The sequence below is a fragment of the Myxocyprinus asiaticus genome, chromosome 31 (genome assembly GCF_019703515.2).
Source record: "Myxocyprinus asiaticus isolate MX2 ecotype Aquarium Trade chromosome 31, UBuf_Myxa_2, whole genome shotgun sequence".
NCBI lineage: Eukaryota > Metazoa > Chordata > Actinopteri > Cypriniformes > Catostomidae > Myxocyprinus > Myxocyprinus asiaticus.
Window position 1 is genome coordinate 21,940,053 of NC_059374.1, and position 23,878 is coordinate 21,963,930.

Below are 23,878 nucleotides of genomic sequence, written 5' to 3' on the forward strand. Positions count from 1 at the left end.
CCCAAGCCCAGGTTAATTTCTGATTCTGCCACAAATTAATCTCATGATATCATCCTCTTTGTGCTAGCACACATCTCAGTGGAAGATGATTTGAGAGCCCTCATCAGGGAGGGTTGTGAGGACAGATAGCTGGGGCTTGGTGGCATGATAGTTCCAGAGCTTTGGATCACAGCCAACCATAAGATAGTTTTGTCTGTGCAGATGACTGGGAGTGGGTGTGTGTGGGTGTGTGTGACTCACACGCTTTACTCAGGTGACACAGAGACAGGCAGGAACTTTAGCCCAGGCAAGGCATCATTACGTCAGTGATTTTGGGATGCACCAGTACTACGTGACATCACAACACACATGGGCAGATATTGCTTAGTAAAAATGTATTTGAGCAGACTGCAGAGGTGTATCTGTAACAGGGCTCAACAATGAGGATTTTACTGTTGGCTCGAATGTCAAAATTTTCATTGGCCCCACCATAAAAATATCATACAGTGTATGTTTTGCAATATATTTTTATATGTACCAGAAAAATAGTCATATTTTTCCTTAAATGTTACATTTTCTTTACAAATAATACTAGATTTAAAAAACATTTTTTATTTTATTTTTTTTAAATGAATGGTAACTGGAAATTGTACTATATTCATAAACACATTTGCTGGAAAACGATAGTATACAATACAAAACATTACTGATTTGTACTCTTAAAACCGCTTTATGTTAGGTGTCTTTAATTACTATGTACTTAAAGGTGCTGTAAGCGATTTCAGCCGATCTACTTCCACGAGACTGAGCCGTTGGATTAGTCACGCCCCCTGTAATATACAGCAATAGTACAATAATTTGCTTAATTAAACCCATGTTTTCTTACTGTTTAAATGCTTTAACCTTTTTGTAATAGACATCAGTGATTTGCATATAGCAAGTACTTGATTTATGCGTGAATGCAAATATGCATTTCAATTGACCATTTGTGTTTCGCACTTAGCAGATATTCTTGCACTGATGCTACTTGGGCTTGTTGATATTTACAGTGTATGTGTGTCTTGTCATCCAATATGGTGTGCCAGCTTTTGCTTTGAGGTGCAGTTGTTGTGTTGTGTGAATTTCAAACCCATCGGAACGCTGTAGGTCTAAATGGCACAGTACAAGGCATCAGGGGCCAGGGCCTGTCACAACAAATCAAAAATCAAAAATGTGACCTGCATGCTTTTATTACTATGTCATGTTGTCATGGTTATGCAAAAATGCTCAGATTTATCCAAATGCATGTTTTCTTCCGTGACTGCTCTCGGTTAAAAATATTAAAATGAGATGGCCACTGTGCATTGAGGTTAAAGGTCACATGATGACAAGCAGTGAAGTCAGCCCTGGGCTACTCTGTGACTCACTTCTCTCTCTTCCTCTCCCATTCTGTCCTTCTGCTTTTTTATGGCTGTTGGTGCTTTTTAATTGCCGAACATCTGATAATAAATCTGAATTAATACATTTGTTTTTCTAGCACTGAGCATGCTTTTTCGGAGTGTTGGACATCATAATGAGTATGTATTCATTCAGTCCCCCTTTTCATTACCTCTGATTTAAGAAGAGTCTGAATCTGATATTTGCTGTGTAAATGCGACAGACCCAACAGCACCATATCTAATCCCCACAGTGCTTAATCTTCACTCAGTACTTCAGTACTTAATTACACTCAAGCTAAGCTGTGAAAAAAGCTGTGAAAAAAGTGTCTTTTGAGGTGATGTTCGCTCACAGCTTCCGTGGTTTATTTCTCTAGATTTTAACCAGGTTTACTGTGACATTAATGCAGTAATGCAGCTGCTCTAGAAAAGCAATGTGAATAGGAATTAAACTTTTTTGTAATTTTTTTTTTACATTTGCTGTTTATATTAATTCCACTACAGTATATTAAAAAGGGGTTTGCATAGATTTTGTTAGTAGTGGTGTGTATATACTGTGTGTGTGTGTGTGTGTGTGTGTGTGTGTGTGTGTGTGTGTGTGTGTATGTGTGTGTACACCGATCAGCCACACCATTAAAACCACCTGCCTAACATTGTGTAGGTCCCCCTCATGCCGCCAAAACAGCGCCAACCCACATCTCAGAATAGCATTCTGAGATGCTATTCTTCTCAACACGATTGTACAGAGTGGTTATCTGAGTTAACGTAGATTTTGTCAGTTTGAACCAGTCTGGCCATTCTCTGTTAACCTCTCTCATCAACAAGGCATTTCCATCCACAGAACTGCTGCTCACTGGATGTTTTTTGTTTTTTGGCACCATTCGGAGTAAATTCTAGAGACTGTTGTGTGAAAATCCCAGGAGATCAGCAGTTACAGAAATACTCAAACCAGCCCATCTGGCACCGACAGTCATCCTTGTGATTATCTAATCAGCCAATCGTGTGGCAGCATTGCAGTGCATAAAATCAGGCAGATACGGGTCAGGATCATCAGTTAATGTTCACAACAGCTAAGAACAGAAAGCTGAGGCTGCAGTTGGCCTACCATCAGGCTATGTTTTTCTGGTCATTAACTGTCCAGTTTTGGTGAGCCTGTACCCACTGCATCCTCAGCTTTCTTTTCTTGGCTGACAGAATTGGAACCCGACATGGTCTTCTGCTGTTGTAGCCCATCCACCTAGTGAGATGCGATTCTGCTCACTACAATTGTACAGAGGGGTTATCTGAGTTACCATAGCCTTTGTGCCATCTCGAACCAGTCTGGCCATTCTCCTTTGACCTCTCTCATCAACAAGGCATTTCCGTCCGCAGAACTGCCGCTCACTGGATGTTTTTGTTATTGGCACCATTGTGAGTAAACTCTAGACACTGTTGTCCGTGAAAATCCCAGGAGATCAGCAGTTACAAAAATACTCAAACCAGCCCATCTGGCACCAAAAATCATGCCACGGACGAAATCGCTGAGATCACATGCCTGGCCAAAAAAGTTGCATACTCTAATATTTTGTTAGACCGCCTTTAGATTTGATTACGGCGTGCATTCGTCGTGGCATTGTTTCAACAACCTTATGCAATGTCACATTTATTTCTGTCCAGAGTTGCATACATTTTTGGCAGAGATCTTGTATTGATGACGGGAGAGTCGAACAACTCCGTAAAGTCTTGACCATCACATACCAAAGACTTTCAATGGGGTTAAGGTCAGGACTCTGTGGTGGCCAATTCATGTGTGAAAATGATTCCTCATGCTCCCTGAACCACTCTTTCACAATTTGAGCCCGATGAATCATTGTCGTCCTGGAATATGCCCATGCCGTTAGTGAAGAAAAAATCCTTTGATGGGATAACCTGGTCATACAGAACATTCAGGTAGTCAGCTGACTTAATTTTATTGCCGCATAACGTTGCTGAGCCTAGACCTGACAAACTGAAGCAACCCCATATCATAACACTGCCTCCAGAGGTTTGTACAGTGGACACTATGCATGACGGGTGCATCTTGCTTCTTACCCTGATTGCTTTGGGATAGCGTAAATCTGGACTCATCAGATCACATGACCTTTTTCTATTGCTCCACAGTCCAATCTTTATCCTTCTTAGCAAATTGAGGTTGTTTTTTCAGATTACCCTCAATAACAAGTGCCTTTCTTGTGGCCACACAGCAGTTTAGTCGCAATCTTGCAAGTTCTCGTCACATTGTGCATGTGGAAATGCTCTTACTTTCACTATTAAACATAGCCGTGAGTTCTACTGTCGATTTTTTTTACGATGTGACTTTTTACGTTTTAGTGATCATGGTCATTCAAGATTTTTTTTCTGATCACGTTTCTTCCGCAAAGCTAACGGTTCACCACTATCCTTCCAGGTTTTAATAATGTGTTGGACAATTCTTAACCCAATTCCAGTGATTTCAGCAATCTCCTTAGTTGTTTTCTTTGCTTGATGCTGGCCAATAATTTGCCCTTTCTGCAACACAGTAACATCTTTTCCACGACCATGGGATACGTCTTCTGACATGGTTGTTTAAGAAATGAGAAGCTACACACTGCATCAGCTAGGGTTAAAGGAATTGTTGCCAGCTGAAACATATCAATCACTGCAATAATGATCCAATCATAGGCTCTTAAGTATCTGCTTATTTAAATCCAAATGGTGATTTTTTTTATTTTTTTTTGGCCAGGCAGTGTATATTAGTCAATAGTCACTCAACTGAGTCAACCATTTGATCATTTTATTGGGAATAGGACTAATCCGGCCATGCTGTGTGTTTTGCGCTGCTCATTCAATAGCGGTGTTGCAGTGCCGCTGCATGGTAGCAGGAAACTCCCAACCACAGAACGCACGTTCGAGAACTAAACCTAACCGAAAGTCATGAAAATTATTTGGTTCCGGTAGTTTTAAAAAAATGGAAAATGTTTCTCGGTTCCCAAGCCTAATGGCGAAAACCTCAAAATTGCAAATATCTATAGATTAGTCAGCCTGACTGATATATCAGTCTATAAACAATTTGTTAGATCCCATTAAAGTGTGCAATCAATGTATGTCTTCAGTCTTCCTTAGAGGATCAATGCATCTAGATAAATGTCATGTTAAATGTTCATGACTTGCATCATCACATTTCATTATTGCCATTTAGTATTCTTTTTCTGTCTGGGTTTTTTTGGCATGGAATGAGTATATAGATCTGTATTAAAGTTATCTGAAAACAATTTTAGGACTGACGTACTGTTATATCCTGTTGTGTAGTTTATATTCACATGTCTGTCTTTTAGTTTGTCTTGTGAAAGTTAGAGAGACCAAGGAAGAGAAAATGTACAACACTAAAAGAAATAAAAAATGTTGTCCATTCCAACCTTCACTCTGGTTTTCACATTCAGAGTTACCTCGCATGGTATGCATGAGACCATCTGAGTCGTGACCGTAAGGGGCTGATGAGATTTCAGTGTAAATGCTTTGCAAATGTTCTTCAGAGGAGTGTGGGTGGGTGGCTGGTGAGGGATGGTCAGGGAACATTGCCAATCTGTCGTCACCATCAAAAAGCAAAGCAGTTTCTCTTTATTACAGATGAGAGTCGCCAAGCACGGATTCCCCACACAGCCTGCCACCCCCTCTTTTTCATACTGGAACACGCTCTCACCCACGTCACCACAATGTATGACAATGCACTTCCAGCTAAATTATGTTTCAGGGGAATATCTGAACACAAGGATTGTGCCAGTGCAATGTAGGATGATAAACATGGTGTTTGTGAAAGGGTGGGATGGTGGTAAAACAAACTTAGAAGCGGTAAAGGAGAAACAAGGTTTGGCAGAAGTAGTAATGTTCTAAGATGGCAATAATATTTGATGCTTGGTACAATCAAAAATTAAATTTCTGTCATTACTCAATCTTATGTTGTTTCAAAAGATTTTCTTTCTTTGTGGAACACAAATGGAGATCTTGGGTAGATTGTTAGCCTCAATCACCATTCATATATACTGTATATATTAAGTTTATTCCAAAATATTTAGATATTTACAAATAATATAATTAGTCGGGTTAAGGGAGACCGACTCAATTGCGTCAATCACACTCAGAGGTTGTACTAGAAAAAATATTTATCTGTCACTCTGTTGTAAAATTCTGTCATGGCCTATTTTTATCTGTCATACTTGTTTTTTTTCATAAGTACAATCATCTATTATAATGGTACATACAGGACCGTACTGTGTATATACAGTATAACAGATTTTTGACTCCCCAAGTGAGTGTGGTGAAACCAAAGAGTGAAAATTCTACCTGTCAATCAACTGCTTTTCTAAAGATTTTTAAACTTTGCCAGTTACAAGTGGATTTAAAAGGAAATAACCATCTGATCGTAAAATTTGAAGAAGCGCATGCATACATACACAAGTTCACAGAAGTTCTTCAGTGTGTCTAATATCAACATATAGTGACACAGATGAGAAACACACACATTTGACTTAGGCCACATCCGCACAAATATGTTTTTGTCTGAAAATGCATCTTTTTCTTTACATTTTGGCCTTGCGTCTACACTGTGATGGCGTTTTTTGACAGCGAAAACAGAGCTTTTGAAAAATGCTCCCCCAAGTGGATAAATTTGAAAAACGCCGTCTTCGGGTTGTAGTGTGAATAGGGAAAATGGAGATATCTGACAACTATGAAATATTTGTTGTGACGCAGTCATGTGAACCATTCAACACAAAACAATCAAGATGGCGGCCCATGTTGTAGCGGCGTTGTTGTGCCTGATATTAACTTTGTTAGCATTGTTAAAGATAAATGTTACTTTGTACAACCTTCACATTGCATTCCTTCAAAGGCGGCGGGAAGTTTACTCGGAATTGCTGTCTGTTGACGGAACATGAGGACAATTGTTTTTCAGATGGTACATGGAACAGCGATTTTTCACATGCCCAGTAAGGGGATTTAAGAGTTTTCAAATGTTTCTGTGTGGGTGAGAAACTTTTGGGAAACGCTTGAAAATGGAAGTGTGGATGGAGAGTGTTTCGAAAATGAAAACGTTGTTTTCAAATATACTGTATCCGGATTAATGTGGATGTAGCCTTAAGCTCAGTTAATATATCTAGTCCTACTCCACCAAAATAACTGAGGATTCTGCTCAAAATGTCATGTTTGTGCTTAGATTAAATACAAGTGTAATTGGCAGAAACGATACGCCAATTTTGTGCTTTCTTTTTGTTCTTATTATTTTTTTACACTTTATTATCATGCAGTAACACACTGACAATGATTAATGAATGTAGTCTTGAAATCAGAGACACTCCACACGAAATCTCAACACAAGTGGTCAAAAGAGTGATGGCGCAGGTCCACTTGTGATCGGAACGCCCAAAATACATCTTTAATACCAGGCAATGGAGAGGGCACCCTCTATATATACACAGTCATAATATAATTGCTCCGTGTTAGAGCTCCCTGTAACTGGGAGAATGGGATGAGAAAAGCTGACTCTGGATCAGTGACTCCAAGCAACGTTCTACGTGGTTTGTGTATGCAGAGAAAACGTCTTAGTTTCTAAAGATATTCTACATTTTTGTTTTCCATTCAACGATTCCATTCAAGTTGTATCAACATGCGCCTTTGAAGTTGTGGTGTCTGTACGCGCAGTGGATCAACTCAAAACAAGCGTGCACTGAGATTACTAAAGTAAAGAATATTTATTTATTCATCAGACTTATTCCTTGAACATGTTAGACTGGTATTCCCCACTGAATTATCCTGACCTTTGAAAAACATCTTAAGTTGACTCTGACATTGTCGAAGGGCACTGCATATGATGACATATAAACTCATCAAAAAAAGAAACGTCCTCTCACTTTCAACTGCTTTTATTTTCAGCAAACTTAACATGTGTAAATATTTGTATGAACATAAAAAGATTCAACAACTAAGACATAAACTGAACAAGTTTCACAGACATGTGACTAACAGAAATGGAATAATGTGTCCCTGAACAAAGGGGGGGTCAAAATCAAAAGTAACAGTCAGTATCTGGTGTGGCCACCAGCTGCATTAAGTACTGCAGTGCATCTCCTCCTCATGGACTGCACCAGATTTGCCAGTTCTTGCTGTGAGATGTTTCCCCAATCTTCCACCAAGGCACTTGCAAGTTCCCGGACATTTCTGGGGGGAATGGCCCTAGCTCTCACCCTCCGATCCAACAGGTCCCAGACGTGCTCAATGGGATTGAGATCCAGGCTCTTCGCTGGCCATGGCAGAACACTGACATTCCTGTCTTGCAGGAAATCAAGCACAGAACGAGCAGTATGGCTGGTGGTATTGTCATGCTGGATGAGCCTGCAGGAAGGGTACCACATGAGGGAGGAGGATGTCTTCCCAGTAACGCACAGCTTTGGGATTGCCTACAGCAACAACAAGCTCAGTCCGATGATGCTGTGACACACCGCCCCAGACCATGACGGACCCTCCACCTCCAAATCGATCCCGCTCCAGAGTACAGGCCACAGTGTAACGCTCATTCCTTCAACAATAAACACGAGTCTGACCATCACCCCTGGTGAGACAAAACTGCGACTCGTCAGTGAAGAGCACTTTTTGCCAGTCCTGTCTGGTCTAGCGAAGGTGGGTTTGTGCCCATAGGCGACAGTGTTGCCGGTGATGTCTGGATAGGACCTGCCTTATAACAGGCCTACAAGCCCTCAGTCCAGCCTCTCTCAGCCTATTGTGGACAGTCTGAGCACTGATGGAGGGATTGTGCATTCCTGGTGTAACTCGGGCAGTTGTTGTTGCCACCCTTTACCTGTCCCGCAGGCGTGATATTTGGATGTACCGATCCTGTGCAGGTGTTGTTACACGTGGCCTGCCACTGCGAGGATGATCAGCTGTCCTTCCTGTCTCCCTGTAGCACTGTCTTATGCGTCTCACAGTACGGACATTGCAATTTATTGCCCTGGCCACATCTGCAGTCCTCATGCCTCCATGCAGCATGCCTAAGGCACGTTCACGCAGATGAGCAGGGACTCTGGCATTTTTCATTTGGTGTTTTTCAGAGTCAGTAGAAAGGTCTTTTAAGTTTTTATAACTGTGACCTCATTGGCTACCGTCTGTAAGCTGTTAGTGTCTTAACAACCGTTCCACAGGTGCATGTTCATTAATTGTTTATGGTTCATTGAACAAGCATGGAAAACATTGTTTAAATCCTTTACAATAAAGATCTGTAAAGTTATTTGGATTTTTACAGAATTATCTTTAAAATACAGTGTCCTGAAAAAGGGTTTGAGTTTATGATGCAGGTTCAAGTGTTGTACTTTGCTGCTTTAGGTAGACAGTGGGTATTCTTCATTATTCATATTGACTGCCATGTTGATGGAAAAACAAATCATGCATATTCATGTTATTGATGTGAAGACCTACTGACGTGAAGACCTACTGATTGTAGACTTTCTAAATATCTGTTTGTTTACTATGTTGTTTTGACATGAATGTTGTACAGTAGCTAGCATGACCTGTAATGTCTCTTGTATGCAGTATATGGCTTATTTGTATGGCATGCATAGCATAGCAGAAGAGAAAGTGGCCGTGAGAAAAAAATAACACAAAAGTAACGCAACACTTTACTTTCCATAAAAAAAATCACTTTTTAATTAAGTTACTTTTTAAGGAGTAGCGCAATAATCTAATGAGTTACTTTTAAAAGTAACATTACCCAACACTGGTCAGGAGTAATAAAACAAAATGTGGATTGTCATATTTAGCATTATGTAAATTGCTTGTATGTTTAACTTGCTTGCCAGCTAGGCAAATGTTGGCTGTTGATTAACTTTTGAGCTTTTTTCTATGCAGGAGTGGATAATGCTAGCTAGCTAGGTTTTTGTGAGCCATTTCCAAAGCTACCATGGAGCGCGCATGTGCAGCTCAAAAGAGCATTTCTTCAAAAGATTTGTCAAGGGATGTGGGAGGAGGCTAAAAGATAATGTCAAAATTTTTTTTAAGTGACTTGAGGTGGGCGATATACAGATTACATCGCTATACGGACAGAAATGTGTCAACCACAATCAATTTTTGTGTATCCTTGTTATCGCGGTGACGCAAAGTGCCGCTCTTTGGTAGGGAATGCACATTTTTAGCCATCGTTAGTTGGTTGTGTGTTATTTTTCATTTAAATGTGCACTTTTCTCGGCATACAGGGCTGGGAGCGTGAAGACACCTAAAGATGCTTAACCCTTGTGCGACCTTGTGGACATTTTTTTCTTTTTCATTTTTGTTTTTCCATCATTTTGACTGTGTTAATGCCAATGGCATAAATTTAGCCAAATTAATCATGTTTAGCCTATGGAGCAAATACATGCTTTTTTCCTATTTTCTGTTTACTGTATTATAGCAAACAATCTTGAACCATTCAATTATCGATATTTATATAAGATTTTATGTTGCTTGCAAAAAAAAAAAAAAAAAAGTGTACAAATTTGGCAATACTACTTTGTGGCATGTGATGGCACCTCTGCAAGGCACATGTACACAGAGTGCGAAAGAGAGTGAAGTCAAATGTATGTACTAGGTTAAAATGGTTTTATTGTTTCTTTTATATCTGTCAAAATGATGGACATCATTTGAAATTATCCATCACTGATTAACATTCTTTTTGTAAATGATCAAGAATTTTCGGCTAACGCAACCCCGGTTCACACTGTGCCTTGGAAGTGGGCTGTTGCTGTTGGACTTGTCTGGCACGCTTTGTTGGCAGCGGTTCTCTGATTGGTGGATCTTTCTCTTCAGGATCATGGGTAGTGTAGTTCTTCACCAGAAGAAAGTTGAAGTTGCGCTCTATTGTTGTATAATGATATGTATTATCTAAACTGGCCACTTTTGGGCCTCTGTTCAGTAATGAGACAAATCAAAAAGCCAAAAAAGGGGTTTCTTAGAATCTCATCCATTTGGCATCCTTTTTGGTGTGTTTTGATATTGGTGTTGCTGTTGAATCATGTGCCGTGCTGCCTTCCCATTATGTAGAGCACACACTGTACGGACATGCCCTCACCGATGCTGAGCCATTAGAGCTGCATAATATCCTCTGTCCTGATGCTGCCTCCGCTAATGCTTGTTTAAGAATTACATGGGTAAGTGCCCACACAGATTTCTCTGTTTGTATTTAGTGTAAAATAAAATAAATAACACACTTCAAATATGTCATTCTTAATCATAATAACGGTGTCTTAATCATTATATTGTAGTAGCTGGATAATGAACTATTGCTGCCTTCAAGCCCTTCTGGGAAGTTCCTACTTACGAGTTTGGAAATCGTAATTACGATTTAGTGTGCGTTAAAATGATTATGGTCTGTATAAAATGGACACATTGGGAAATATTTATTTTTCACTTACTGACAAAGACAGGATGCTTTTTAGCCATAGTGCAACAAAATATAGCAAACTATAAGCATTAGGTGTGTAATTGATGCTTTTCCAATGTATGTTATAATTTTCATGTTGCCACAGAGAATCATGAGAAATACACTGCAAAAAATTTGGAGTGTTTTTTTTTTATTTTTTATTGACGTTGTTTCCTTAGTCCACAAGAGTGTGCATTAAATAAACCGTTCAGCACCGTAAAAAAAAGAAAAAAAAAGTTAAAGTTAAAAAGTTTTAGCCGGTCCACATTTCCAAATGTTAAGTCAAAAGAAAAATGGGGGGACGGGGGACAGGACGCTTCAATAGACAGTTCACATGGTGTTACACTTATTGATGCCACAGTATACAACAACCGACTCAAACTTCATAATAACAGTGAAATACCACATTGTTTTTTATTCATTACAGTGGTATTCGGCTGAACTCGGTGGTGAAGCGGCTCAGACTATGAGCCCAGGCCAGGGGCTGTTCAAACAGACGGAATGACACATGGAAGTCTTAAACAGGGAAGCTTGCATGCTGTGTAGTCTATTATACAACATCACCTTGCTTTAATGATGATAGAAACAAGATCCAGAGCTGTGCACACAGACCTCATCACTTGATGCACAAAACACAATGACGGTAACAATCAACAGAATTTTTGATCATAAATGTGTAATTTTGAGTAGAAAATTAACTTCAGACTTTACAAAACAAGAAGTTACCAAATGTAACAACAAATTCAACAATAGAAATGGTGTAAATAAACCGAACAGTGAAACCATGTAAGCTCATTAATTATTAATTAATTAATTATATTGATTAAATAATAATTCATTATATTAATTATTTAAGTGTTGCATGCTGGGAACACCAGCTTCGAAAAGTTACGTAAAATTTACTTAGTTTATAGTCCTGTGAAATGTACTTAAATTAGCAAATAAATATCACTATCATAAGTTTATATACCTTATGATTGGTACATGATGACGTATTGTAAAGATAACAAACAATCACAAATAATATTTACTTTTAAGCTGCATTCATTTTTACATGTTTGAATTGAGTTAAAATGTAGAATTTACTTAATATCTTCAAGTTCACATTTTATTAATTAATTAGATTCACTAAGAATGAATTACGGCCTCTAAAAGCACCATTTTTTGCACGTGCTAACTGTGCTCGTTTAGTGCCAGATTCACTAAAGGAATTATGCAGATCAGGCAACAGCACAAATGCGCCCACAAAATCGCTGCTAAATGCTATTTGCATGCGCAATTCTGATCTTGCGGTCTGATTCTGAGCGCAATATAGCTGCGGATGCCTCAGACCACCATATTTGACCCACCCTTGAATGGAAAAATACATGAATCTTTTTTTTTTTTCATTCATGGAAGAAAGTCCTAAGGGTTTGGATCAAGAAAAAGGTGACTGAATGAAATCTTATACTGTAGATTTGCCCTAATCGATTTAATATACATCTATACCAGTTACCAGATAGTGTCACTGCTGTAAAAACATTTTAGTTTGGATGATAAGGTGTATTTAAAAAAACTTTTTAGCGATGTTGATGCAGGATGCACTGTTATCTCTTTACCTCGTCAGTGCTGTTTATAATGTCAGGGCTGTCTAACAGTTTGAGAGATTTGACTTCCTCCATATAGAGCTTTTAACTAAAATGTTCTTTGTAGAATTAAAATGGATCACATACGTTTTGTGATCTCCGCGATATCGAAGGCCGATTGAATCATGCAAGTTTCGCTCTGCACTGTCCCAGAGCTCTGGTTCGATCTCTGGAGCACACTGATGTGCGCTGAGGTGGTTCTCAAGAAACCCCACCTCATTCTCCCCTCTGAGATGCACGTGTAAGATATGAGAAGCATATTTACTGCTTCTAAAACTCTGGACACGAGAATACAATTAACTTAGCTTCTGCTGAGGCTACCCGCCAAAGTGAGATATATCCAGCTGCAGCTCCGCAACAACAGTTTCAGGGCAGAAGCGCCAGGGCAGCAGCCTCCGGCCGGAAGTTTACGCTGGAGTCAACGCTGATCTTACGGTTTTACAAGACATGCGCACGCTACAATTTTGAAGTGTAATTTCTTAAATTTGTTTGCCTTGTTAGATTGAAGATGTCATGTTTTCACATTGATTTTGATTCGATTACAATGTAAAAACATTTAACTACATTAAGTGAGATATTAATTCCTTCATAGTCATGATGTTACAAATTGTACTTAAAGACATAGTTTTAGCATTGAATGTCCTATGTGTTTAATTATGTACAATTAAATAATCATTCAATAACAAATCCTAGTGAAAATATGAAATTTTTATAATAATAATAACATAAAAGGTTTTAGATGAGAGGGTTCTAAAGTTACAAGAAAATTGAGTGGATGTTGGCACTACAGCATTTGTCTGAGAAACATGTATAGATCAAGGCACAACCTCTAATCACTGTACCAAATCAGGGTTCCCACGCATCCTGGAAAACCTGGAATTTTGCAATGCAGTTTTCCAGTCATGGAAAAGTCATGGAAAATTAGAAAAAGACCTAAATGTCCTGGAAAATAATTATTTGTCCTGGAAAATAGTGTAATAAAACGGTTTGATGAATAAAACATGGTAACGATCAGGACTCACAATAAAGTCAAATACACAAATTCATAACTATTTGTCTCTGTCGACGGCTGTGCATTGTGAAACAACAGTTAAGGGTGCTTACACCCTCATGATTGATTGCTTGGTGCATGCACAGTGTGAAGTGGTATTTGTGAAACTTCTCATTCATAAACAAACTGAATGACCTGGTACATGTACCGACCGACTGAATGAGAGGGGCATGTTGTTTGTTTACTTCAGCATCGGCATGTGAGTCTACCTTGTTCATCATGGAGAGAAAAGGGCAGAAGAGTTATAAATGTGAAAAAGTGACTGATGTTTATACATTTTGAGGGGCTTTCACATGACTCGCATCTGTTCATTTGTTCTTATAATGCTTAAACATTCTACTGAAGTCAGTAGATTTGTCATGCAAATTTGAATAAAGAGAAGTTAAGGATGTTATTAATACTCATTAATATTATTAGACTATTGTTGATGTCTTTTTGGATGAAAAGTCATGCTCGGCAGTTCACAAACTAAAGGAAAATTATAGATCTGCTTTGTTCTTTTAATACTTAAATACGATAAAGTCTATTGGCAGATTTCGGTGGTGAACATCTAAAAAATGATTCAATGAATTACACATTGCACATAAAACGGTCATTTTTCGCTACCTAGTGGTATCTACAGAAGTGGTCACTAAACTAGTCAATTAATGAAACTGAACACATTTTTGAAACAGAAGCAAGCCACAACAAAGTACCCTTTATTTTTTGCAGCTAATTCTGCACAATTGTGCAGATAATTTGCTATACTTGAATAATTAAAATAGCTTAAGTTGGTGCTTTTAGCTTATTCTTAAAAAAAACAACAACTGGAAAACATGTCCGCAGATCAGTGATTTTCTCACCTTTTTCACCCCTCATGAGCTTGCATCCCTGCGAGTTATAAACTTTAGATAACGATGACAGTCGGACCACTGTTTTTTAGTTTTTTATGAATTCACACTGGGTTGGTAGCATGGTTATTTGGCCTTAATACCTCGGGATGTGAATTAATTTTCAATAATTCAACGATTGGAGCCAGCAATGGTTATCACATATGTTGTGCGGAAAACATGGAACCTAGTCGTAAAAATGGCATTAACAATAAAACGCAGAAAGATGTGGAATATGACACCATTTTACAAACTAACAGATCTTGTGATGTAGTGGGCCATATTTTTAAAGACTTTGCCATTAATTTGATGTGTTTGAAGGATACTAAAGAGTCCGCTTGTAAACCACAGCACAAATTTAAAAGAAACACTCACATTTACAATAACCTTATCATTGACGTGACAGTCCATGAGAAAAATCTCCATGTCATCTCTGTAGTGAAAGTGAAATGTAAAGGGCTCCCTGGAAAGTTCTCCACCATCTAAAAGATGGGGGGTGAGCTGGAAGGAATTAAGGAGATACCTTTCAATTCCAAAGTTCTCCAAAAAAAAAAAAAAAAAATCAGAGTCCACCATTTCCTGATGACTGGAAGGTCACACTTGCTGAAAACACACACCCAAAAAAATAGAAATTATAAAATATCAACTGTAATAACTGCATCAAGGCTAATTTAATTACTTCAAGTGGTAACTCATTACTTACAGAGGTAAAATCAAAAGGTGCACCTGGGACAATGTGCAGAGCATACTGAAAAACACAAAAGAAAACATATGAAAGAATAGTTCAAATTGTATAAAATGTCTCAGATTTTATACAAAAGTACCATGCATATACATACAGTATGTGTTTACAATTTTGAACATTTGTTTGGTTAAGCATGTTCCGTGCTCTACCAGAGGAGCTACAGAGCTCCTGCATTTCAACTAGTTAGAGACAGAGCAAGGATATTAGTAATATCAATGTTTTGGGTCCCCAGGAAACACGTAAATATATTGAATGCACTATAGGTTGCTTTGGATAAAAGTGTCTGCCAACTGAATAAATGTAAATACATATGTCTTTATTTATTATTTTAACAAATACTACAAGTGCACCAATTGTAGGTTTATTCATATCAAAAACATGGTTTCTGACATTCCTCACCATCAACATGAAAATCCCACAGTCAACTGAGCCAATCTGTTGTGGGACATCCTAAAACATGGAGGAGCATTAGTTTATTATGTGTAAGGGTGTGGCAATGTCATACCATCGATGAATTTGAACAAGTGTTTTTTTTTTCTTCATGAGAGAACCCTATGTAATCAACCTTGTTTTTCAGTAGAATCCATCTTTCTTGTGAGATTTTTGAAGTCAGCTTACTGCAACAAAAACATACAGATAATTAATTCATATTTTAACATACAATGAACTTCACTAAGCAGTGTTTTACTGTGCCACACATAAATCATATGGCTCTGAATCTGTTCTAAAACAGAGTAGCCCCAGTAACTGCAATAGGCACACCATGCAAATTCTGAGTAGCGAACCTTGAACAGCGAACCTTGAACATGTCATCACCCAACCTATACGGATTGGTTGAATCTAGGAAGTGCATTTGCTTATTTTTAGGCTTCAGGATCTGTGAAATACAATGTTAATAGTTTTGAATCATGAAATAATCATTCAGAATTAAGATGCAAGCAATTTGCACACAACATTGAAAGGTTATATTAAAAGGTTATACAAAAACTTGCACATAACATCCAGTGTCCTGGCTTCCATGCAGGAAGTACAATGCAATCTTTGAATGCAATGTTATCCCAATGATCATTTTAAAACAAAGAGATGAATAAAAAAAAAAACTAATGAAGGTTTCCTTTTCATTTGGTTTCAAATTATATACACATTATTGCTGTGAATGTAATATAAATTTGTGGCCTTATCAGCTGTCCACACATCCATTCCCTAAAGCATGACATTCCATTGCAAGAGTGTACAGGGACAATTACACTCACCAAGTAATTTATAAGGAACACCTGTAAACCTACTTATTCATGCAATTTTGTAATCAGCGAATCGTGTGACAGCAGTGCAATGCATTAAATCATGCAGATATGGATCAGAAGTGTCAATTAATTTTCTCATCAACCATCAGAATTCTCATTAACTATCAGAATGGGGGAAAAAATTGTGATCTCAGTGATTCAACCCTGGCAGACGGTCTGGTTTGAGTGCTTCTGTAACAGCTGATCTGCAGATACAGGCTGCAGTGGGTACAGGCTCACCAAAACTGGACAGTTGAAGTTTGTAAAAACATAGCCTGATCTAATGAATCTCAGTTTCTGCTGAGGTACACAGATGGTAGGCCCACTGCATCCTCAGCTTTCTGATCTTGGCTGACAGAAGTGGAACCTGACGGGTTCTTCTGCAGTTGTAGCCCATCCACCTCATTCATCGCCTCGTGCATTCTGCGATGCTATTCTGCTCACTACAATTGTACAGAGTGGTTATCTGAGTTACTGTAGCCTTTCAGTCAGCTTGATCCAATCTGGCCATTTTCCATTGACCTCTCTGATCAACAAGACGTTTCCGTCCGCAGAACTCACTGGATGTTTTTTTGTTTTTGGCACCATTCTGAGTAAACTCTAGGGGCTGTTGTGCATGAAAATCCCAGGAGATCAGCAGTTACAGAAATACTCAAACCAGCCTGTCTGGCACCACAAATCATGCAATGGTCAAAATCACTGAGATTACATTTTTAACCCATTCTGATGGTTGATGTGAATACATCACATGAATAAGTAGGTGTACATGTGTTCCTAATAAAGTGCTCTGTGAGTGTATGGCTGTCTTGTTTAGAAGGTTGCATGCTCCAGAGGTTGCATTTCTAGGCTGCATATGTCATCAAGTCTGTCTCATTTTAGAAAAGTTACGAGGACACTCCGAATGCAGCCTTCAAATGCCACATTCTTTCACGGGGATTGGGAGGATGCACCCCCTTGGCACTCACAACCCACAATTCTTTGCTTCAACAGAAAGGAACATTATTAATGATGCTGACTTGCTCAATATGATGTTCAAACACAAGTAATGTTAACTCACAAGTTGAAGTACTTTAGTAGACTGGTGTAAAGTACATATGAATAATTATAGCAATATATTTTAAAATAAAACTTCATAAACTAAAAGTGCAGCTGCAACATCTATTTTCTTTTCTCTCTACATCATTATAACTCTCCTCAAGTTTACTTCAGAGATTCTCTTCCAAATGCACCTAGTTCCCTTCTTACATAAAGCACTCGCGAGGTGTGCATATCATAGCTGTTATAGCAACCATGATAAGTCCTTTTTCCATTTGCCCTCGGAAAGCCATCTCATTTCAATGGAGCTTGTTTATAGTATACTGCAGCCTTCAAGGGATGTGTCCTACCTAGCACACAGCCTTCAAAACAAGCCAGCTATTTGGAAGTGCAGTTTTACCACAACTTGCCTGTTCCTTAGCCACCAAGGTAGCTACCTCAAGACAGCTGTTTGCAATCTAAAAATGTTGTTATAAGAAAACTAAATATTAAACAGTAACTGACATTTATTTTAAAGTCATTGTATTTCGACTCACTGTTGCCTTCAACCGCTCGTTGAGCGTCCTTTATTCTACTGTCCTTTTTAGAATAAAGTTGCCCACTTTTGCAATTGTCTTTTCTGGATTGTCTGTACTTAAGGCCCAGTCAAGCTTTAAGAAAGGAAAAAAAGGAACAAAAATGTTTTTTAATTTGTTTTGGTTACAGGCACATTATGTGCTTTTAAGACATTAAAAAATAATTAAAACTAAAAACATTGTTCATGTACCATTGCTGATTGCCTATGACTTGGCTGACAATCAGAATCAGCTTTATTGCCATGTATGCTTACACATACAAGGAATTTGTCTTGGTGACAGGAGCTTCCAGTGTACAACAATACAAAAATAATACAAAAACAGCAAGACATAGATAATAATAAAAAAGAAAAAAAATATTATACACATACATACATACACACATACACATACGTTGTACAAATCTAATACAAATCTGTTATTTGTTATGTACAGTGCAAATGTTTTTTTTTTTATAGAATGAAATAGCAGAAGAGGTTGGATGTGTTGGATAAATATAAAAAAGACTAAACTGTGTATTGCACATAGTTATTGCTCAATGGGGCAATTTTAACTGTTCATGAGATGGATAGCCTGAGGGAAAAACTGTTCCTGTGCCTGATGGTTCTGGTGCTCAGAGCTCTGAAGCGTCAGCCAGAAGGCAACAGTTCAAAAAGGTAATGGGCAGGGTGAGTGGGGTCTAGAGTGATTTTTTCAGCCTTTTTCCTCACTCTGGAAGTGTATAGTTCTTGAAGGGGTGGCAGGGGGCAACCAGTAATCCTCTCAGCAGTCCAAATTGTCCTTTGTAGTCTTCTGATGTCTGATTTCGTAGCTGAACCAAACTAGACTGTTATTGAAATGCAGAGGAAAGACTCAATGACTGCTGAGTAGAACTGTATCAGCAGCGCCTGTGGCAGGTTGAACTTCCTCAGCTGGCGAAGTACAACCTCTGCTGGGCCTTTTTCACAATGGAGTCAATGTGTGTCTCCCACTTCAGGTCCTGTGAGATGGTAGTGCCCAGGAACCTGAATGACTCCACTGCTGCCACAGTGCTGTTTAGAATGGTGAGGGGGGTCAGTGTTGGGGTGTTCCTCCTAAAGTCCACAATCATCTCCACTGTTCTGAGCATGTTCAGCTCAAGGTTGTTTTGACTGCACCAGACAGCCAGCTGATCTACTAAAGATCTGTGTGAAGATGGGGGACAGCTGGTTATCACAGGATCGAAGACACGCTGGTGAGACGCCATCTGGGCCTGAAACTTTCCTCGTCTTTTGTTTCCGAAAGACCCGGCTCACATCAGCTTCACAGATCTTAAGTTCAGGTTGAGTAGCAGGAGGGTGGAGGAAGGGGGTTGCAGGAGGTGTTGGTGTTTGTGTGAAATGAAGGTCAGAGTGGGTGTGGGGTGTGAGATTGGACCTTTCAGATCTGCAGTAGAACACATTCAGGTTGTCAGCCAGGTGTTGGTCCACCACAGGGTTGGGGGTAGGAGTCCTGTAATTTGTAAATTGTTTCATGCCACTCCACACTGATGCAGGGTCGTTAGCTGAAAACTTGTTTTTCAGTTTCTCAGAGTATCTTCTTTTAGCCACTCTGATTTCTTTCACTCTGTGTTCCTAGCCTGATTGTACAAGACTTTATCCCCACCCCTGTAAGCATCCTCTTTGCCTGACGAAGCTGCCTGAGCTCTGCTGTAAACCACGGTTTGTCATTGTTGAACTTTAAATAAGTCCTGGTAGGAATGCACATATCCTCACAGAAACTAATATATGATGTAACAATATCTGTGAGCTCGTCCAGGTCTGTGGCTGCAGCCTCAAAAACATGCCAATCCGTGCAGTCGAAGCAGGCTTGTAGTTCCCGCTCTGCTTCATTGGTCTATCTCTTTACAGTCCTTACTACTGGCTTGGTTGATTTTAATTTCTGCCTGTAGGTTGGAAGAAGATGAACCAGACAGTGATCAGAGAGTCCCAAAGCTGCTCTAGGGACAGAGCGATATGCATCCTTTATTGTTGTGTAACAATGATCCAGTATGTTCCTGTCTCTGGTGGGGCATGTAATGTGCTGTTTGTATTTGGGCAGTTCACGTGTGAGATTTGCTTTGTTAAAATCCCCAAGAATAATAATAACTGAGTCCGGGTATTGTTGTTCTGTGTCTGTGATTTGATCAGTCAGCTGTTGCAGCACTGTGTTCACACAAGCGTTTGGCGCGATGTAAACACTCACCAGAATAAACGAGGAAAACTCCCGGGGCGAGTAGAACGGCTTACAGTTAATAAAGAGTGCTTCCAAATTAGGACAGCACATCCTCTTTAATGTTGTTACATCTGTACATCAACTTTCACTGATGTAAATGCATGTTCCACTGCCTCTCGTTTTCCTCGTTAACTCCGTGATGTGATCCGCTCTGAACAGCTGAAAGCCTGGCAGATGTAACGTGCTGTCCGGAATGGCTTCACTCAGCCAGGTTTCTGTGAAGCACAAGGCAGCAGAGTTTGAAAAGTCCTTGTTTGTATGGGTGAGGAGATGTAGTTCGTCCGTTTTGTTAGGAAGAGAGCGGAGATTCGCTAGATGAATGCTTGGCAGCGCTGTTCGAAAGCCGCGCCGACGAAGCCTGACCAGCGCACCTGCTCGTCTCCCTTGCCTGCGTCTCCCAAACAACACAGCTGCGCCTCCAACTAAAATGTCAAGCAAAACATCAGAATATTCAAAAACCAGGAAAAGGTTGTCTAGTATATGCTGCCGAATGTTCAGCAGTTCATCCCTGGTAAAACTGACTGACTAAACTGAGAAATATGACTAAACACAGGACAAACAGTGTGTAGAAGAGCTACACACCTAGGCGGCCATCCGCGGCACCATCTTTTTCACCAGCACACTCTACTGGCAGACAAGTGTTTGATTTCCTATTGCAAGGCAAACATTTGAGTAATCAATTAAAATAAACTTTAGAACCTGAATCAGGATATTTAAAGTCTTAATACTTTCTGATAACTTAAAGAACACTTACCACTGGTTGGGACCATCACAGGTGTCAGTGTTCTGTCCTCCATAACTTCTGTCATAACTGGCTTCTCATGGGAGACATCTGGATTGTCTATTACAATACAAACAAATCAAGAGTTGGATCTAAAAAGCATAAATATACATATCTTTTTACAATATTTTTACAAATGTTTTTACATGACTTTTAAAAATGTTTCATAGAATTTATTAAAAGACATCTAAATTTACCCAACACAGCTTGTCCATACACATTCATCACTAACTTGGATCCAAAACTTTTCCTTAATCTGGTCATCACTTTGTTGTTTTTGTTTTCATTATAGTAGTGAATTATGTTTCTCATTTGAAACAGATGTGTTAATGGCAAAGACGTGTTCAAGAAGTAATTGTTTTTCCTCATCTTGGCAAATAGTTGCTCTGCAACTTGGCTTTTTACTTTGCCAGCCATGTTCAGAGCTTCCTCTGAACATCTCTGCTGTCTTTTGTATTGCCCTCATAAAATGGTCACACAGAACGTAATGATCAGAAGAACCTGTCAGTGGGTGTCCATTAGGATCTGTCACTCTCTTTTTTTCATCCAGCCAAGGCAGTGGCACTTTCAACTTTCCAGATTTGGCCAGTTCTATGTTATCTTGAGTGGGTTCTGCTAAGCGTCCTTCAAATGGAGAGATGGGTACCTTTTTCTGGTGCCCTTAGATTGGGGTGTGTTGCAAGTCATAAATTATGACATTAGGCATATGTTTCCTTGATAACAGCAAGTCAACAAAGTCTTGAGGGCTCTCAGCTCGAAGATTGCATTTTAAACTGTAAACAATCCCACAGGGACACATGATCACTTTCCAGCCTCCTAATAAAGGGTAGAAGACAGAAAAAACAAGACAAAAGATTTTAGAAAATAGCATTTAATAATAACAAGTACCTCATAATAAAACATTAAGATATTGCCAATAATACCATAATACCACACATTTACAACAATTTAAGCAAAAGTGTACAGCAGAAATTAAGCTTACCGGAAGCACCCCATATTTTTTCAAAGATTTTATCATATGTTTGCCTGGATTTCATTTCATTTGATAACCTCAGGAGGAGGTCATTGCGAGATCCAGTGGAGTCCAAACCACATTCTTTGCATAATCTTCTAATCACATCAACCTATCATTTTATTTCATATGTTAACATGTAAACAAACATTAATTTACAAAATTGTTCTGCTAACAAACCAAACCTTCTGTTTGAAAAGTTCTTCTCTGAGCCTGTCCTCGGTAACCGTTATTTCTGAGATCTCTGATGCAGACTTTGTGCTAAATATAGAGTTTGAAAAACGTCATTCTTCAGTGTCTGAATGCTCTGTGTTCTTGCCAATCCAAGGAGCCCAAAAGTGATAGGTTGGTGGTACAGCAAATGGATTTTGTCTACAGTCTAAAACAGCAGTGTAAAAAGAAAATCAGATGTTGCATTCTTTTGCATGCTTTGCAATACAGTGTAATAAGCACTATACATGTACATACATGCAACTAATCCTCGGCATATCATCGCCTCCCAGACCGTTTCTAGATTTACCTGCCCCATAAAATTCTCTGCCGGTTCTTCTGTGTCACTCACTGAAAACATTACATCAATATTCAACTATAAGCGCTGACTACCACCCCTGGAGTCGCGAGTTCGAATCCAGGGCGTGCTGAGTGACACCAGCCAGGTCTCCTAAGCAACCAAATTGGCCCGGTTGCTAGGGAGGGTAGAGTCACCTGGAGTAACCTCCTCGTGGTCACGATTAGGGTTCTCGCTCTCAATGGGGCGCATGGTAAATTGCGTGTGGATCGCGGAGAATAGCATGAGCCTCCCGTGCTGTGAGTCTCCGCGGTGTCATGCACAACGAGCCACGTGATAAGATGCATGGATTGATGTGCATGTATTGTCTGGTAGGACAGCAGGAGTCTTCTTATTCTGAAGAATGTAATTCACCATATACATTTGTGCGCAAAAGTTTGCATACCCTTGGAGAATTGGTAATATATGTACCATTTTTAAAGAAAATATGAGTGAGCAGGCAAAACATTTCTTTTATTTCTTATGGGATTCATATTCAACTGTAGGTTATAACAGAATGGCACAATCATAAAACAAAACATGGCAACAAAGAAAAAAATGAAATGACCCCTGTTCAAAAGTCTGCATACCCTTAGTTCTTAATACTGTGTATTGCCCCCTTTAGCATCAATGACAGTATGCATTCATTTGTAATAGTTGTCTGTGAGTGTCCGCACGTTTGAGATCTCCCCAGAGTGGCTCGATGATATTAAGGTCAGGAGACTGTGATGGCCACTCCAGAACCTTCACCTTTTTCTGATGTAACCACTGGAGGGTCAACTTGGCCTTGTGCTTAAGGTCATTGTCGTGCTGGAATGTCCAAAGGCGTCCCATGCACAGCTTTCATGCAGAAGAATGCAAATTGTCTGCCAGTATTTTCTGATAACATGCTGAATTCATCTTGCCATCAATTTCCACAAGATTCCCCGTGCCTTTAGAGCTCACACACCCCCAAAACATCAGTGAGCCACCACTATGCTTCACAGTGGGGATGGTATTCTTTTCACTATAGGCCTTGGTGTAGAGCTTTATGGTTGTGACCATAAAGCTCTATTTTGGTCTCTTCACTCCAAATTACAGTGTGCCAGAAGCTGTGAGGCGTGTCAAGATGTTGTCGGGCATATTGTAACTGGGCTTTTTTGTGGCATTGGCGCAGTAAAGGCTTCTTTCTGGCAACTCGATCATGCAGCTCATTTTTGTTCAAGTATCGTCGTATTGTGCTCCTTGAAACAACCACACCATCTTTTTCCAGAGCAGCCTGTATTTCTCCTGAGGTTACCTGTGGGTTTTTCT

General features: G+C 39.3%; 1 protein-coding gene across 4 annotated transcripts in view; it reads left to right on the plus strand.

The window, feature by feature from the left end:
- The window catches only part of LOC127421860 (small G protein signaling modulator 2-like), a 111,241-nt gene that overhangs the window by 10,804 nt on the left and 76,559 nt on the right, over nt 1-23,878 (plus strand). The gene's annotated exons all lie outside the window — the stretch shown is intronic.